Genomic DNA, 19698 nt, shown 5'->3' on the forward strand with positions numbered 1-19698 from the left:
GGTTTCAAAATGTCTCTATTTTTGAAACAGATAATGGTAATAAAGTTCAAATAATGTATGCAAAATTAGTGGTCGGAGAACTTCTTGCCATTCAAAATCTTATGAGAAACCCTCAAACTTTTTTGTATCTACAGGATTCACTAAATGAATTTGTTTGCAAACCCATTTTCCCATAAACTAAACTTATTTATTTGACCTGAACGCAGACTCAGTGAGACACAGGTTAAATGCAGTGGCCACAACTTTATTCATTAACCATTAGCAAATCAACCTGAGGTAACAGCACCTCAGCCACAACCTGACAGGGCAGTTCCAATGCAGATTCCAAGTTGGCCATAGATATAATACAAAATATGGGACCTGGATCCCTGAACCCAGCAGCCAAGGAAACTTACCTGGATAACAAGAGTCCCTGCCGCCTTCCTCAGATGAGGTAAATTGTTAATATGAGGGAGACAAGCTACATAAGAGATTGAGGCTGGAACCCCTACTAAGTCAAACCATTTCTCAATGCTTAGCCCATAATCAGTGACCCAACTAACTGGCCAATGTCAACTGCAGTCTGCACCTGAAGCCTGCCAGAATTAGTGGTAACCTACAGTACATCTCAAATGCCTTCTAAATGCCAACAGGAAAGTTCACCACAAGGTTGTTTGTCAGTTCTGCTTTGTGGGGAAAAAGCCATTCCAGGCTTCAAAGAGAGGCAATTGGCCAAGACCCTGGTATTCCAGGTCTGATGCACCTACCTAGAGGATAGAAGGGCAGGTACCAGAGTGAGTGCTCATCAGAGGTTTCCTACAGGATTCCCTTAAAAGAAGGAGCCAGTCAAGCTTCCTGTGATCCCTGAACTAGCTAATGGTGCAGTGTGTGTTTCAGGGATGGGGAAAGGCAAGGACCTGAACTGCTTGGATCACAGAGCCAGCATGCTCAACCCCCACTGTTCCTCATCTCCAGAAACAGCAGCCTCTCCACCCTTGCCAACTGGGGAAAAAAGGGAGAGGAGGTTAGTGAAATCACTTGAAGGAAAGTTAGTGAATGCAGGGGGAAAGCTCCAGACCCTTATCTTTCACAGCAGTGGCCCGTTACCTGGCTCCATCAACTCCTTACCCTTCCTGGCAAGGGAAGCAGTTATTCAAGCACGATCCAATATTTTACCATTCTGCTTTTCCATGTAAAAAAAATTAGACTTTTCAGCCATACGGTATTGAATAGCAATGGGATCTCCCTCCTCCCTCACTAGTTGGATTGCAGATGGATAGGATTCAAGAGAGATTAGGGGAACTGAATGCAAAAGAAAGTGCTCTTTGGTGTTTCAAGCAAAAGTGACTAATTGTAGCAAAAGATCTACCTCTAGTTTTGCTTGTGAAAACATGTCTGAAACAAACAAATGATTAGGATAGCAGTGTTGCCAACTCGTGATTTTTATTTATTTATTTATTTTTTAAAGCCCCCCCAATCCTGGAAAGAGTTGATCACATAAGAATCTCAGCTTTCGTTTAAAACAAAAGAAAGTTTCTAGTCTTGAACGGTTGAGAAGCACTTTAAAACATGAACCATAGAGGCTTAAAAATTAGAAGGCAAATAAAAAAACCTCTCAAATATATTATTTAAAAAATATTTTTTTTTTTAAAATCCATTCTTAACTTTTGGGGCCTGCCTCAAACTTTTAAAATGTTTAAAAAGACTCTATGCATCCGAAGAAGTGAGGTTTTTACTCACGAAAGCTTATGCCCAAATAAATCTGTTAGTCTTTAAGGTGCCACCAGACTCTTTGTTGTTTTTGTAAACTTTTAAAAAAAATTCTTGTGCTTGGCAAAACTGAAACTCTGAATTTCATGAGGATTAAAATGTAGCAATTATTTACTTAAGGCCCATAGTCTTACACGGCTGTGTTGCTATACATCTGCTGCTAATCAGTTGTCTCCACTAGCTATAATCAGATTTTAATTTGTTTGGTCCACAAAGAGATGTGGAAGTTTCAGGTGACGTGAGTATCACTGGCAAATGCTAGTTATATTTTATACACTTTTCATAAAAAAATAAAATGTAGTATTTTCATAAATTTACATGGATGAGGCAGGCAGTCAATTTGGGGGCTTATATTGCTCCTTATTTTCAATTACTAAAGATACAGCAAATTAATTTTAAAAAGCTACTGACACTTTTGGTGAATGTATGACAAAGAAGAGAACCTATTTAAATGTCCACAAATTTAAACTTCAGCCTCAGCATGCTAAAATACTGCAGTAGGATTAGAAATCTTCAGGAAATATCTATCAACAATATCCTCTTTCAAATAGTCACAGCAGATTTACTACCCTAAAGTTCTTCATTTAAACTACTGCTTAAAATTTGAACTCCTAATGAAAATATATAATTCAGATATTATAAAACTGTTGCTTTCTATGCTAAAGACTCAAGGTTAAACCTACTCTACTGTACAATGCAACTTCCCCAAAAGTCGGATTCAAAGGATACTGTTGTCTGTACTGTATTGAATGCAGTAAACCAATAAAAGCAATCTGATTGATCTGTCTCGTTATGAGTTTGATGGCTTCCAAAGCACTAGCTATAAAATAAGCTAACTGGAAAATCAAAGCTTTAGTGACCTCTGAGGACTCTTCATCAGATAGCTTGGTCTAAGTTATGTTATTTTAAATTTAGATATCACATTCACAACACATTTTATGTAACAACATTGACTACTTGTGAATAGTCCATGCTGGACACTTCTACTAGGGAAAAAGACTCCAAACAGCTGTGAGCAAATCTTTAATGGTTCAGTTAAGCCATAAGGTGTTAGTCCTCAAAAAGTTTGGTTAATCACCTGCAGCCCTTAGTCTGTCATTCTTCCAATTTTTCCCCCATCCACAAGAAAACTTGCCATGTTTTTGGTCACTTCTCTCTTCCTGGGATGTGGTAATGAGAATATGCATCTGCGGAGTCTAGGAATATCTACACTGAAATAAAAACCCACAGCTGGCCCAGGGTAGCTGACTTGGGCTTGCAGGGCTCACGCTGCAGGGCTAAAAATGACAGTGTAGATGTTTTGGCTCTGAGACCCTGCAAGAGAGGTGGGGTCTCAGAGCCCAGGCCCCAGCCTGAGCCCAACCGTCTACACTACAATTTTTAGCCCCGCAGCTTGAGTCCCACAAGCTCAAGTCAATTGACCCAGACGGAGACTTGGTGGGTTTTTTATTGCAAGGTATACATTCACTAGGAGGTTGCCTTAAGCCAATCAACAATAAGGATTATTCTGGGAAGAAGAGCATTTAATTTTCCCCTCTGGGGAAAGAGAAAAGGTCCAGAATTGTTTGTCTCTACATTACTTAAAGCATTATTTCTTGCAGATCAAATAATTTCTTGTCCAGGATCAGAGCTGCAGATTCAAATAAAAATTGTTGATATCAATTTCAGCTACTTAACTTGTGTATTTATTTTCAGAAGTGTTCCAGTACTGCATAACCACCTTTTGGGGATTTTGGTTATAAGTTTTTACTTGAAATCTGTAAAGTGACTTCATTTTAAATTAATGCGTTATGGTCAGATGGCAGCATCATACTGCTTAAGAAAGCTTTAAGATTGTTTATTGCAAAAAGTTTAATCTTGATTAATTTTTAAATGTAATTTTAAATTCTTTTGACAAAAGGAGCAATATGCAAAATTATTTGGTGCTCCAGGTAGTCTGAGTAATTGAGATTTTATGTTTTCTGAAAAGTTTCTACTTTTAGATGTAACAAAGTATTAAGGCTGATTTAGGACGTCTTAAGTGAGATCACATCTTGCTAGTTTTAATTTGAAGAAACAAAGCTCATTGATTTGTTGAAATTCAAGTGTATCGATCCATTCAGGTTAATGATGTGATGTTAGACTTTTACATTGGGAATAACACTTTCCAACCCTCGTAAGCTGTAAATGCTTCCTTCTGGTGAAATCAAGTCTACCAAAGAACGAGAGGGGGTAACTTCAATTAAACATTATAACTGGCTGTGACAAAGTGCTGGGAAGCAACAGCTGATCCAGCACTCTGATCATTTATACACCAATGACTTCCCTTGGGTGGACCTAACTGTGCCTAATTATCAGATTAGAATGGGTGGGAGAGGATTTAAGAGATAGCCCATTAGTGCAGTAAGTAAAAGGCAGCACAGGAAGGAAATACAGGGAAAAGAGGCATGCTAGTGGAGCCAGAACCAAGAAATCTCTGTGTGAAAAGAACTCTTCCCTCTCAGGTAGAGAGTTGAGGAGGAACTGCTGCTGTAAATGATGTGGTGTATGGGTCAGTAAAGGTGGTGGGAAGGGCAATGTAAATTAAATACATGCTCGTTTAACAACTGGATGTCTCCAAACAGGCTGTGTAGACAGAGCAGAAAATAGGAGTGGGACCTCATCCTGGCACAGAAAGTAGACAGACTGCCCTCCTCTTCATAGTAGACAATCAGGGTGGAAGCCATTGGCCTGTTGCCAGGACCTTGTTACTATTTTTAAAATTTAGTTTTCCTTTGAGAACTTTCCTTTCAGACAGACAGCATTCTCATAGATCACTTCTAAGCAGCTAAACAATCACTCTCGGTCAAAAGTCTAGGGAAGGCTAGAAAGTGCCAAAATTTAAGACCACCACTAGAGCCCAGTAGCCATTGCTATTTTAGCCAACGTTCAATAAAAAACTAATGGCAGGACTAAGAGAAAAGAGAGGGAGGGAAATAAGTACATGTTTGTGGTTAGAGGGAGGCAGCTTCTGTAAAATTGAAAATAGTGGAGATCAGTATTCAGAGGATTGTAAAATTATTTTTTTAAATGACATAGGGAATGATGGTTTGATGTTATATTGTTGGTTGAGGATATTAATTAAACCTTTTATTATAAAATGAGATTTTCATATAAAGAGGCTTGATTAGCCTTGAGAAACGATATGCATAATTAAGACTATTTGAAGTATTTTGGCTACAGAGCACAGAATGACAAGAGTCATCCTAAGAGGAAGTTCTGTTGCTAAGAGACCATAACTGCAAAGTGTCAGGATAAAATGTTCTTTAGTTTAAGTGTTGATGAATGAATGTACTCAACACATAATGAAGAAAGGTATTAAGAGGTATCCGTTATATCAAAGACGGAGTGAAATATTTTATCGATATATAGAACAGCCAATGAGTCTTCAAGGTAAACCCAACAAGCATTAAAAAAACCTGAATTTCCACAAGGCTCATTACCTGTTTGATCAAAAGGACTTAGATGTAGCAAAATAGTGATCCTAACCTCATAATTGTAAAAACAAACAAGCACAGGTATAGACATGAAGTAAGTTATGCAGCTCCTCAGTTCTGCTGATGTTGAAACAAGTTAGGCAGTTACACCACCTTTTCTTTAAGTGACTTTATAGTATATACGATATAATGTACAGATTCAGATGATGTTTTTAGAAAGCCATTAAAGAGTGTGGAGAGACTCTAAGAGCAGGAAAATTCAAAATGGACTTTTTCAATGATTAAGCACTGCATCAAATGGTACAAAATTAGTTGAGGAAATTACACTGTCCTGAATAGAACAACCCAACCGATGCCCATGCAAACTTCCCCTCTCTCATGCTCTCTCTGTAGAATAAATCTGGTGCAATGCATAGTTTTTGAAAAGATATGTACAAGATTGTTATTTTGTTTTGTTTTTTAAATCTGGAAAGTTGAGGAAGAAACTAGCACAATTTTGTTTTAGTTCAGAGAAACCTGTGAAGAATTGCCCTTTTACATTACAATGGGAAATGGTGGAAATCAATAGGATGGAGATCAGTCTGCCCTAAATTAAAATGCCCGCTATTGCCCATTATTCCAAATGGGATTAAAACCGAGCCTACCTTAGAAAAGATAGGAACCCCCCAAATGCTCTCGGTAGGTGAAGAGGAACATTGTGAGAAGCCAATGAATGGTGGCAATGGCTATCTTGGCAAAGAGTATCCTGTGGTCTTGGTTCTATTGACAAAAATGGGATAACTTAAAAATGGCTGTCATCTGAAACTGAGGACAGCTTGTGGCTTCATCCTCACTGAGAACAATGGTATGTGGTGACCATTTTTAAAGGGCTTTTCGTTGTGGAATTCTCTGGAGAAAATGTTAGTCTTCAGCCTTTGTTGAAGGAGTAACTTTCAGTTATGAAGAATAATAGCAAAAAAGTGAGCACTAATCCTATATATCTCAGATACATAGGACTGGAAGGGACCTTGAGAGGTCTTTTAGTCCAGTCCCCTGCACTCAAGGTAAGACTAAGTATTATCTAGCCCATCCCGACAGTTGTTTGTCTAACCTGCTCTTGCAAACCTTCAATGACAGATTCCACAATCTCCCTAGGTAATTTATTCCAGTGCTTAACTACCCCGACAGGAAGTTTTTCCTAATGTCCAACCTAAATCTCCCTCGCTGCAATTCAAGCCCATTGCTTCTTATCCTCAGATTAACTAGAACAATTTTTTTCTCCTTCCTCCATATAATTGTATATATATTTAGGACAAACAAACAAAAAAACAACACACCAACAGCTTAAATAGGGTGCCAAATTTCTTGAACACAATTTATAATTTTTAACTTGAACTAATAGCTTTTCTGGGAATTTGCAAGTAAATAAATTTAAAAAAAGACAGGTACTGTAATTTGGGGCGGATACGCTGTAATGTTCAGACAGATTGATCTGAGCTTTAAGCGCAAAAGTCAAACTGTACTGTGACCGGCATAATTCTATTTGATATAATTTATAAAAGTCGACATAGGCACTTTAGCTAAACAATCCAAAAGTCAATATATTCCCAAGAAACACACATTATAAAACACACTAAATTTAACTGCATCTGCCCTAAAGTTATCACCCTGTTGCCACCCCACACAGACCCATAAATAAAGCTTAGCAAACTGCAATGAGCAGGCTACATCAGTCCTCTAGGACTTGATGGAATCTCCTCTTCTCCCCTCCCTGACTAATAGAAATTTTATTTGAGAAAATTATTTTAAGCCTTATTAGGCTGGTTGTAGTTAGTTTTCACTGAGTGTTGGGCACCTAATAACCCTTGAGTGCGCCTTTTAAATTCTCTCCCAAAAGACACAAAGACTTACTGTATATTAGGCTAATGGAAGCAGTATATACAGCTGTGGCTAATCAGCTTCACTTCTGTATGCAGTGGATGAATATTTGCCTACAAAACACCCATTGAAGACAAATAGTCTTAACAAGTTAAAAACAAACAAACCCAAAATAGTAAACAATACAACATCAAGAGTAATTACTGTGGTATTTATGAAAACTACAAATGCAGGGTATGATTATCACTATGCTTTAAGCTAGCTTGTGATTCCTTGTGTTTAATTTCCATATCATTTTATTCAATAGATTTTTTTCAGACATTAGAGGGTATAAGGCACCATAAACAACTGGGATGAAATATGCTGATTTCTAAAATAATTTAGAAAGAAATGGACTCCAGGAGTTTGGTAGCATTCTGCAATTTTTTGATCTCTGAAGTATTGACTACTTTTCTTGAAAAGCAGTAAAAATAAAATTTAAAACTGATTAAAATATGGAATGTAACAACATTCTTTTGGTGCTAAAATTCTTCTATAATTCTTTTACAGAGTGTTTTTCCACACACCAGCAGCTAGTATTCAGAGAGATCAATAAAAAAGTCCATTTTAAACCTCATATAAACCACATACTATCAGTTAAATATTAAGCACAGAATTGTCTCTAAAATACCTTTCTGCATTTCAATGAAAGGGGATTTATGCTCCTTTCCCCTTTGAAATAAGCTTTTTTTTATATATATATATGGAAGCTGCTTTTAACTTTTACTTTCTGTTAATTTGTGATTTCTAAGAAGTATGAACTGAGGCAGTTTTAGTATAGAATTCCATCTGGGGCTGGCTCTAACTTTTTTGCCTCCCCAAGCAAAAAAAACCCACAAAAAACAAAAAAACCCCCCGCCCTGCCGTAACAACCCCCCCCCACCGCCACCCCACCGAACCAAACACCCCCCCCGAGCGCTACCCCACCGAAACAAAAAACAAAAACAAACAAATACCTGAGCGCCACCCCGCCGCCCCACCACCACAAGATTGGCTGCCCCTTACAAGGTGCTGCCCCAAGCATGTGCTTGGTCGGCTGGTGCCTGGAGCCGACCCTGATTACATCCCTAGGATTTATATTTTACTATTTAAACCCTCAAAGATGTCTTAAAAAAAATCTAAATCCCAACAGAGGGTCGGATAAAGTCTATAAGAAGTGGAAATGTATTTAGGAGATCTATAACAGCAAACATTATTGGGGGGGAGGGGGCACACGTTTACAAGTGGAGCATTCTTTTCTGCTGTGGTTTAGCTGTCCAGCTTCATTTTAGGCATCTATTTAAAAATGTTCCTGATAGAAATATATACATTATTGAAACAGTTACATTATATAGAAAACTGCATGTTGAGATTTATTTTGGAATCTCACTTTTAACAAGTGTTTCACATTTCTTTAAGGTTTCACTTCAGATACACCATGAACTCATATAGGAATGCCAGATGTTTAGAATATTAATATTGCAAAGGCACACAACTCTCGTGCTGTGGCATAAAGACAGACTAAAAACAATGAATAGTTGCTTCTGAAACCCTTAGATTCATTTAAATTTAATTTGTTCAGAATTTATAGAACTTACAAATAAGACAACAATGTACCACAGGATTTTGTTGCATGTTTTTCATGCATAAGTCTATTTCCAGCTTCATCCTGAACATTTTGCTCACTAAGTTATACTTACTCACTTGAGTAGGCGTTTGCAGGACTATGTCCTGCCCATATGGATCATAAACTCCATGTTGTTTTAACCAAAATGCATGTGTATAGTTCCAAAAGGATGGCTCCATTGAATAGTCCTCCTGAGTTAAAAGACTGCTCTGAGGAATTATATGCAGGTTCAGATTCCAGGTTGATCTGAACAGAATCTACACACACTGTCCCTGATTCCTAGTTGAGTTCCTGCCCCTTCATGCTGGGGTAAAGGGAACATATAGCAGCCAGATTTCCCCAGCTTGGAATTCCTTTGGTGTCAAAGGGTTCCTCTGTTGGTGCAGGGCCAGTATAGTCGCCTGTGGTACAAACCCCTGACAACCTGCAGCATAGGGGTGAATGAAGAAGTGTAGCTAGATATCTTTGTGCTCTAGCCCTTCTGGACTGTGAAGTAGCCCAAAGGGAGTGGTTGGAAGCTGCTGTAACATAGCACATTTTAGCACTACATCAGGAGCTCCTCTAACCTATTCAAGTGGGTACAAAGCCCCTACAGCAGCCCAGAATTTCAGCAACACAAAGGTAATGTAAAACCACACTCGCCACTCTGCTAAATTGTTCCTACTGAGAAATGCAGCTCAGAAACTGGGTCAGAATACTTAGTCTGAGTTTTCCCCTTCATGGAGTTTGATTTTTCCCAGTAACTCAAGCAATAAAAAATATCAACCTCAGTCAAAGCTTTCTTTCTCAACTTAGAACTATCTCAGGGGGAAATCTAAGACTCTCAGGATCTAGTTTCCTGACAAAATGGCTACTCACACTTCCTTTAGAACAAAGGTGAAGATGACAATTTGAACTTACCATAAAGAGTTATCAGAAAATCAGTCATGTTCTATCTGTAGGTATTACCAGGTGTCAGAGTCCACCAACCACCTATAGTGCCTTCTCCTGGCAACTCAAGGGATTTGCTCTTGCCAGACAGTATCTCTACTTGCTGTTTCTTTTGCCCTGTGCCTCCCCTCACTTCCAGAGCTGCAGCTTCCTTTCATGGGTTGGCCCCCTGGCCAGGTCACTGAGGTTCTCCCCTTCCATGGAATTCAAAGTCCTTCCAGACCAGCTGTCCATCCAGTGTCTCCAATGCCCTGTACTACTTCCTAATGGCTAGTAGGGAAACCTGGTCCTATCCTCTACTCTAGAGGCCCTGGACAGGAACCTATATCTGCTTTCCCTGAGACCCCTGTGGCTTATTCCTACAGTTTCTGGTCCATCCTTCCAGGTGTACCAGCTCAAACTCTATTCTCCCAGAGAGTAACTGTCAACTATTGAACTCCATAGCCTCAAACACACCTTTCAACTCCCAGAAGATAGCTGTAGACTACTTCCCTGCAACCCCTTGCTGTGCTCAACTCATGGGCTTTATACAGACCCCTCCTGTTCCTGCTCAGCTAAGCCCATTTCCAATTAGTGGTCTGCTCCCTGTATCCTTCTCCAGGTGCAGCCTGGGAAGTTAATCGGCCTGCCTAGCCACTTTAACCTGTCCAGGCCTTGTGTGGGGGGGTACCACATCACACCTGAGTATGTCAGCTGAAGTGGTACTACTATCTATATAATAACATTCCAGAATTGTCTGTGTATATCACTCTTAAGGCTAGGAAAGAGGGTGGTTCTTGCTAGGCTCCTCATCCCCTTGGTACTATTCCCCTTTTTGGGATAAGGTATCGGCTTTCCCATTCCTGCTTCCTGGGCAATAGGTGACGAATTCAAAACCAAGAGAAGAATAACGCCCACCTGAGCTGTCTTTGGCTCAAGGCTTGTGACTTTTGCAGGTATTCAAGGCTCTCATGGTCTGAAAAGACTTGCACTGGGTGTCAAGCACCCTCAAGGTGATGGTGCAACTCTTCAAAGGCTGATTTAATTGCAAGTAGTTCCTTATGCAATATTTCATAATTCAGTTCAGGTGGGTTTTGCAACAGGTCTTGGAATAGCCTTGCAAGGAGAGAAGTGAGGGCAAAAAATGTAACTGGCTTCAAGACTGAGCTTCATACGTGTATGGAGGAGATGGTATGATAGGACTGCCCACAATAGCATGTGGCCTATCAGCAACTACCACTAGCAAGAATCCCCAACGGCCAGAGATGGGACACTAGAGGGGAGGGCTCTGAATTACTACAGAGAATTATTTCACAGGTGTCTGCCTAGTGGGTCTAGCCTACATGTTCAGGGTCTAATGGATCACCATATTTGGGGTTCCGAAGGAATTTTCCCGTGGTCAGATTGGCAGAGACCCTGTTTTTTGGGGTTTTTTTTTTTTTTTTTTGCCTTCCTCTGCAGCATGGGACATGGGTCACTTGCAGGTTTAAACTTGTTTAAATGTAAATTCTTTGTAACTTGAAATCTTTAAACCATGATTTGAGGAGTTCAGTAACTCAGCCAGAGGTTAGGGGTCTATTACAGGAATGGATGGGTGAGATTCTGTGGCCTGCAATGTGCAGGAGGTCAGACTAGAATATTATAATGCTCCTTTCTGACCTTAAAGTCTATGAGTCTATAAGCTGATCTGCAGTAGGGACAAAGCTTTCTCATGATAAGAGCAGCTGGTAGCAACATAGCTCACCACCTGGCATCCCTGGGAATCATCAAAGTGGCATAGCTGGCCAGATTTACACCCAGTTTACTGGTGAGCTAAGGATCATGCTCCAAGCAGTATTTATATACTAGATGACTGATACTGAGAGATTCACAAGTGAGAAGGTTGGGAATAGGTTAAGAAAAGGTTAGGGGTTTTTTGTTTTCTATTTCTTTATTTTGAGTGAGGGAATAGAGCTGCAGAAAAGACAGGATGAGCAAAGAAGCATATGCTAGGCACACTAGGAAGCAAGTGGAAGAGATATGTGCAGACTGCTGCTTATTTGCTACCAGAAAAAAAATAAAGAGGGGTAAAACCCCTATTTGTGGATTATGCCAAGCAACAAAAAGTGCAGCCAAATTCCCGGAGTGTGCCTAAAGATTTGGAAAACTAGCTTGACACAATTCTGAATGACTCAGCCACGAAACTCAGGCAGGCTGAGATAGAGGTCTAGAAGATGGAAAAAGCGGATAGAGAACAGGAGCTGGAGACAGAGGAAACGGCCCTAAAAGCTGCACACTAAAGAGCACTGGAGCTTGAAGGCAAAAAACATAAAACCCAAGAAGCAGAAGCCCAAGAAAAGGAGAAAGAGAAGCAGCAAGTCCTGAGCATACTGGACTTATAAAAACAGATACCTCAACCCATGGGTAATCCTCACCAGAGATCACACAGGTGGAACAAGCTGTGCTTGAGTTAAGAGAGACTGATTGCACTGAAGAATTTTTAACCACCTTTGAAAGAATATGCATGGTACATAAAATCCCTGATGAACAGAGAATGACTGTCCTGCTCCCCAAACTGACTTGTAAAACTTTACAAGTATTAATGATATGGATGTAAGTGAGACTGTGAAATATGTTCAGTTCCAGGAGTCTGTTTAAAAAGGTTTCAAATTACTCCAGAGGCGTATTGCCTCAAAGCCAGAAACTTCAAAAAAGTGATAAATTAAATCAAGGGGAATATGTGCCTAAGATGGTGGATTGTTTGAGAAAATGGATAAAAAGCAAAGGGGCAGAAACTCATGACAAGTTGGCAGATCTAATTGCTCAGGAGCAGTTCTCTGAGGAAGCGAGAGCCACTGTGTGTAAGAAATCCCCAGTATCTGTGGAAGCTGCTGCAGAAGCAACTGACTTGCATATACAAGTGATACTATTCAGAGTGCAAGTTCCAAAGGGAAGGGGAAAAACATGGAGTAAAAGTGGGTTCCTGGTTTGCTCCTGAGAAAAAGGAGGGCGGAGAGGAAACTAAATCCATGTCACTGAGTGCTGGTCTCCTCCTGGTAACCCTAATTATCAGACAGCAGCCCAAGAGGAAAGCCCAAGAAAGTGCTATTTATGTGGGTCCCTTGATGACATGGAAAGGCAATGCCCTAAGTATGGGGGTTCCAAATTCACTCCCCATTCCGTCCAGCTACCATTGAGCTACCATTGAGTCAGAGACCTCAGTGGAGGCAGAAGGCGCTCTGGTCAACTTTCAAGTCTGACCTCCTGGATGCACACAGTTTATTCAAAAGGCCAACATAAATGTGAATGTGACAGGATGGCAAGACACAGGTGCTCAGATGTCCCTGGTCATGAGAGATGTAATTCAGAGAAGTGATATGCTCCCAGGGGAGGAGGTAAAACAAATAGCTTTAGGACAGTTTAAACCCATGGTGCCTTTGGCCTGCATCAAATTAGAGTGGGAAGGTGTAAGGGATACTTTGAAAGTGGGCTGTTAACAATATACCAGCTGATGTGTTGGTTGGGAATGCCCTAATGTCGCTGCCCAAAACTGTTAGTCTCTGTTGCTATGGGTTCAATATTATGTCCTTGAGTTCAGAGGTAACCTCTGACAGGGGAGGAGAAGACTCTGCACTGTTATCACCAGAGAATAGCAGTGTGTCCCAAGAGAAGAGGAAGGAGAAATCTCCCTCTGCCCCCACTACCTGTGATAGCTTTCCAAACAAAATGGAGTTTGCTGAAGAGAGTATAAGGGAAGCCATCCACAGTAAGGCCCCAGGTAGAATGTGGGGAGGTTATTTACAGAAGAGGGTAGACTGTACAGAGAGTCCCTGTTGCAGAAAAATAGAAGCCCTGGAGAATCCTACACACCACTGAATGTGCCTTCAAAGCATGGTGTGGAATTAATGTTACTAGTCTCTGACTGTCCTTTTGCTGGCCGCTTGGGAACAGAAAGGACGTATGAAAGGTTACAGAGAAACTTCTATTGGCCTAATACTGAAAATGAAGTAAAGGATTCCTGCAGGACTTGTGACTTATGTCAGAAACAGAAGAGCCCTATAGGATATCCTTGCACCTACTACCAGTAATCAAATAAGCCTTTTTTGGGTGGCCTTGGATATCATAGGAATGTTATCTCAGCCAACCCAGTGGGCCAAGGAACGCATTTAGGCACGGTGGATCTTGTCACTAAGCACCCAAATGCAGGTGCCCTGTCTGATGTAGAGGCTGAAACAATGGCTAAGGTTCTGTTCTCGATATTTAGCAGAGTAGGTTTCCCAAAGGAGAGCTTGTGAAATCGTGAGTCAAATTTCATGTCTCAGCTCTTTAGTGAGTTATGAAGGATGTGTGGTGTAAACCAATTAAAATCTGCCCCTTATCCTCCAGAGACAAACGGTTTAGTTGACAAACTCAATGGGACTCTAAAATCTATGTTAAAAATGTATGTAAACAGAAGGCAGAGGGACTGGAATGTAATGTTACCTTATCTGTTATCTGCTTACAGAGAGGTGCCCCAAGAGCCCACAGGAGCTGTCCCATTTGATGTCCCTATATAGGAGGAAAGCCAGAGGGGCCCTGGATCCCCTCAGAGACTCCTGGGAGGGTGATAGTGAAGCAGAGGGGGCACCAGTGGCTAAATATGTGAAGTTTAGGGAATATTTAAAGACTACAATGGGAATGGGTCAAAACCTTACAAAAAGCCAAGCAGCTCATAAAGAGCGTATGACCCCAGTACCTGTCAGCAATCACTTGACATGGGTGACCCCAGTACCTGTCAGCAATCACTTGACATGGGTGATTTGGTGCTGGTGTTACCCCCTGTAAAAAGGTGCAAAATGCTGAACCTCATGGGAAGGGACTTTGGAGGTTGTGAGGAGGGTTAACAATGTTACATACAATATACAAAGGCCCTCCAACAAGGTTGTTCCACACTGTGCACATAAACAGGTTAAAAGTGTAACACAATAGAGAAGCCATTGTAAACATGATATGCAGGGTAGAGGAGGATTCTTTTAGACTGCACCTCTAAATGATTTTAATGGCTGAATGCCATTGTAACACCTCACTAGAGAGCACCGAGGTATGTGCAGGGCCGGCTCTGACTTTTTTGCCGCCCCAAGTGAAAAAAAACAACAAACAAACAAACCACAAAACAAAACAAACAAACAAAAAATGGCGCAGGGTGGCCGGACCCAGAGGCAAAGCCAAAAAACACCCCAAAACCCTGGGTGCAGGGCGGCAGGACCTGGAGGCAAAGCAACAAAAAAAAAAAAATAGGGCAGCCGCGCCGCCCTAAGATTGGATGGAATGCTGCCCCTTAGAATCTGCCGCCCCAAGCACGAGCTTGCTTGGCTGGTGCCTGGAGCTGGCCCTGGGTATGTGAACAGTTAACCCTAACTGGAAAGACAGAGGTTAAGAGTGTGTTGCAGAGGTAGGTATTTTCCAGCAAGGTATTTCTAGCAAGGCAGGTCTGATTCACCAAATGGACCATAAGATTAATACTATGGGGCCACAGCCTGCCCCTAGCTGAGCATATCAGACCACTGGAAAAATGCAGGAGCAAATTTGAAGGAAATAAAATATGCTGGATATAATTAAAGGGTCAAACTGTCCCTGAGCTTGTTACTGTTGTTATAGTTCCCAAAAGCTTCCTGATGGGACCCTAAGGTTTTGTGTTGATTATAGAGTGCTTAATGCTGTCGCAGTTCCTGATGTGTACCCTTTGCTCAAAATTGGTGACATGTTAGATACTTTATGCAAGGCAAAGTATCTAAGCATCTTGACTTAAGGAAAGGATATTGGCAAATCCCCCTGGACAGCAAAGCTCAGAAAAAATCTGTGTTCATTATTGATTTGGGACTTTTTTGAGATCAAAGTGTTTGGACTTTTTGGATTAATTAATGCAGGAATCATATTTCAGATGCTCGTTAATCAGGTTTTAAATGGGTTGCAGTACTTCACATGGGCCTACATGGCCGATATTGCAATTTTCAGCAATTCCTGGTCAGATCATAAAAACCACTTGGGACTTGCTGAAGAGACTCAAGATGCAGTATTCAGAGTAAAGTGTCCAAGTGTAAAATAGGGGTGGCTAAAGTCTCTTATCTAGCTCATTGGGTAGGAGGGGGCCAGATTTCCCCAGATCCTGTAAAAGTGGAATCCCTTGTTAACCAGCCTGTACTCCCAAACCAAAAATATCAGTCCAGTAATAATGGGGTTTGTAAGTGGTTTCAGCTATGTTGTCTGCTATCGCAGACTTGTGCAAAAAGATAAAAGCGAAAAAACTAGTGTGTACGGCAGCTTGTCAGAAGGCTTTGATGAGGTAAAGAAAATTCTGTCAGGAAAGCCTGCATTTACCAGTCCAGATTTTAACCGGAAGTTTTAATTATGCACTGATGCATCAGACACAGCTCTAGGAGAGGTACTAATGCCAACAAGTGAAGGTAACAAGAAGCATCCCATTGCTTTCTTGTTTTCTTTTTTTTAAATTGACATTGACTGAACAGAATTACTCTGTCATAGAAAAGAATGTTATAAGATTGTATGGGCAGTGAAGCAGTTAAGGCCTCATCTATTTAACAGGAAATTCAGAGTCCTGACAGACCACTCTCCATAAGTATTGCTGCACAGGACCAAATGTATCAAATCCAAACTGCTACGTTTGAGCATCACCCTTCAAGAATGTGTCATGGAAACTGAACATATTAAAGGTAGAAAAAATGTAGTAGCAGAGACGCTATCCAGGCATGAGGGTTCTGAACTAATGCCGACAGGTCAGCCAAGGGCTACTGTGTCAATGTAAGAGGGGATGTGTGACCCAAGAACCTCTTGATGCCAACTGCCAGAAGGCTAAGAGGTACAAAGAGAATAGGGATTCCCTGGTTCACCCCCCTGCAAAGTCCTGTAAAATGAAAGCCTGTGTCACACTAGTCATCATAATCATTGTGAAATGTCTATATGGAAAATATGGGAGGAGTTATGTATGTGTTCTGAAAATTATGTTCTCTAGTCCATGTACTAAAGCCAGGTTATTCAAAGGTAGCGTTTTGTGAGACAAGCTTCTCCTGGGAGGAGGTGGGACACACTTATCTCTTTGGAGGGCCACTGTGCATTGTGTGTCTTACAAAGGAAGTCTATTACCATACTGAGTCAAATGCTAATGAAGAGCTTGTGAAGACTTCAGAAGGAAATTAACAGGAAGAGATGAACAGCAGGAGGTGGAGGTAAACCCTTTTTGCAAGTGAAGATCAAAGGTCTGGTCTGGTATATCTGCAAGTGCAGAGAGATGCCCTGGCATCCTTCAGTCTGTGAAAACAAGAGGGCATGATCTTAGGAAAGGGATATCACAGCCATCCTGACTGGAAATGCTGGGAAAAAGACATGAAGTAAGCCATCTTGTAGGAGACAGGGGGATGTATTGTGAGTTAAGTTTAGGCTCTAAAAAGAGTATTATGATTTTGTTTTTGTATGTAACTATTTGTTTCCAATATTCTTACTCAATATTATTTGAATCTCTGCTGTTTGATAATAAACTTATTTATGTTTTCATTATAAGTGTTTCTAAGTGCTGTGCTAAGCAGAGTGATGATCCTAGGTTAAAACTAGTGGGAGTAGCAAATCTGAGAATTCTGTGAGTGGTCAGTGGAACTGGGGCCGAGCATTCCACAGGGATGCTCGGAGCTGGGGGTTGGCGTTTGCCTATTGCTAAGCTGCATAGAGAGTGAGAGGCCTGCACAGGCCTGGATGGTAGTGTTTGTGTTGCCAGAGGCTGGAGTCAGGGAGCTGATCCACAGCAGGGACAGATAAGACTTCCTCATGGTAACAGCAGGTGGTATGCGGTACCTCACAACCCCTAGGAAGTGTCACACAGGACTCTACTGTTTGTTTCAGCCAGCCAGCATTTACAATGCTGCCGCACATGTCTCTGGACCAGTCCTCAGTGTACCTTGGGCCTGGGAAGATGTCAGAGAGGGATTTGGGAAGAGTTACAAGAACTAGATAAGTTCATGGAGGATAGGACCATCAATAGCTATTATCCAGGATGGGCAGGGATGGTGTCCCTAGCCTTTGTTTGCCAGAAGCTAGGAGTGGGCGACAGAGGATGGATCACTCAATGATAGCTTGTTCTGTTCATTCTCTCTGGGGGACCTGGAATTGGCCACTGTTGTAAGACAAGATACTGGGATAGATGGGTACTGGGCTAGATGGATCTTTGGTCATTCTCATGTGAGTGTTCAGAGGTGGGAATTTGTTGAGTTGTTGAAGTTTAGTATTATTACCTAACCCTAACCCTTTCCTTGCCGAGATCCTCTTTGGTTATTCCTAGTAAAGTCCCTCTGTGTTTTATTGTTGTTTTAGGGTCATTTCTTTGCTGGGTTTTGCATTGATGTACTTTGTTGTGTATGGGGTTTTATACTCCAGGATTCCCCCTGCATAGACCAAACAGTGTAAACACGCTTGTGCATGCACACATGCACCAGAATAGCACAATGAATTCAGGATAGGAAAATATTTATTTACAGAGGGATGAATGGAGTAAAACAACAGGGGGAGAAAATTGGGGGGGAAGGGGTGACAGTAAAACAGTTTTGCATCCAACATGAAGACCCATGGGCCCAGTGGTGCCACAGTATAAAAGGACAGGCTCCAAGCAATGTGTCTAGATTCAGAGTTCAGGAATCCTGAGCAGAATTCCAATCCGGCAATGTGTCTTGGGTGCTCCTGGCCCTGAAGAGGGCAGCTGTCCACTGCCTTCTTCAGCTGTTCTCCATAAACCCAGACACAGCGACAGCCTCCTCTCTTAACTAGCTACAACCTCCCTCTGTGTTCCCAGCACAAAATCACAAGCCCCAGTACTCACAGCCCATATGCTTCTGTGTGACAGTGATACTGGGTCTGGCTCTGGTTTGTCCCTCTTAGGTGATTCCTTATGGGCACTGTGCTTCTCCTGGCTCCTGTCCTGGGATGTCTCCAGTTGATCACTCTGTCCCTCCCAGGCTTTGGACTGGTTCTCAGCTGCTTCTCTATGGGAAGCCCTGCTTGCTGTAGGCCCTTGTGTGGAGCTACAGACACACACCATCTGTCACTCTCCCCATCTCAACTCCCCTCTCCCTGGAACAACCAGAACTTCCTCTGCTTTAGGACGAGGTCTTAAATGGCTGTACTCTCTAAACTCCCAGGCTGGTAAAGGAATAAGGCAGCTGCCCCTGCCTCAACCCTCTGAACCAAGGCCCACACACTTCCTTCCTCTTGCTCTTACATCAATCCTGACCCCATACATAAAGCTTTCCAGGAAGGACAGATGCTAGAGCAAAACTGACAGATCTGCTCGTTTCTCCAGTGAGGAAAGTAGAGGACGGTGCATGGATCTTAAGATCATGATTAGGTTCCCAGTTTGAAGCTCCCAATATAAAATACTGATAGTCCATTTTTCCTACCCGGCTTGAGTAACTGTTTTCAGTACAGCATAGAATCATAGAATATCAGGGTTGGAAGGGACCTCAGGAGGTCATCTAGTCCAACCCCCTCTCAAAGCAGGACCAATCCCCATCTAACAGATGAAAAAAGAAAATATTGGTGCGGCTGTTCAGCATGGTATCATAATGGACAAGTTCTACATAATTTTCTGATCAATCTCCTATCTTCTCAGAAGAGATGAAAGGGGCCTAAATAAATAAAAAGGAGAAGATTTTAACCATTATGGAAAAACCTAAAGCAAGTGCTACACATACACACATTCTCTCTTTCTCTCTCTCTCTCTCAAGAACCTGGTGCTTATCAAACCAAGTAAAAAAAGAGGATTTTTTAAAGTTTAATTTCAATATTATTTTTTTCTATACAATTTAAAAAAGAAAAGTAAAGCAAGTGAACATACCTTGATTAGACTGGTTCACAAAATCCACAGTTCAAGTATGGAAGAAAACAGATGGAAAATAAACCAGGGAAAACAAATCAATTAGCTCAATTGCACTCAGAGAAGCAATTGCATAGTTTATCTAATCAACATTTTTCACAGGTGTTATTAAAACAAAAAAAGCTATGAAAAAAGCCATACTGCTTGGGATAAGCCTCAGGTTATTAAAATAAGCATGGTGTGTGGAATGA

The sequence above is a fragment of the Trachemys scripta genome, chromosome 4 (assembly GCF_013100865.1).
Source record: "Trachemys scripta elegans isolate TJP31775 chromosome 4, CAS_Tse_1.0, whole genome shotgun sequence".
NCBI classification, from domain to species: Eukaryota; Metazoa; Chordata; order Testudines; family Emydidae; genus Trachemys; species Trachemys scripta.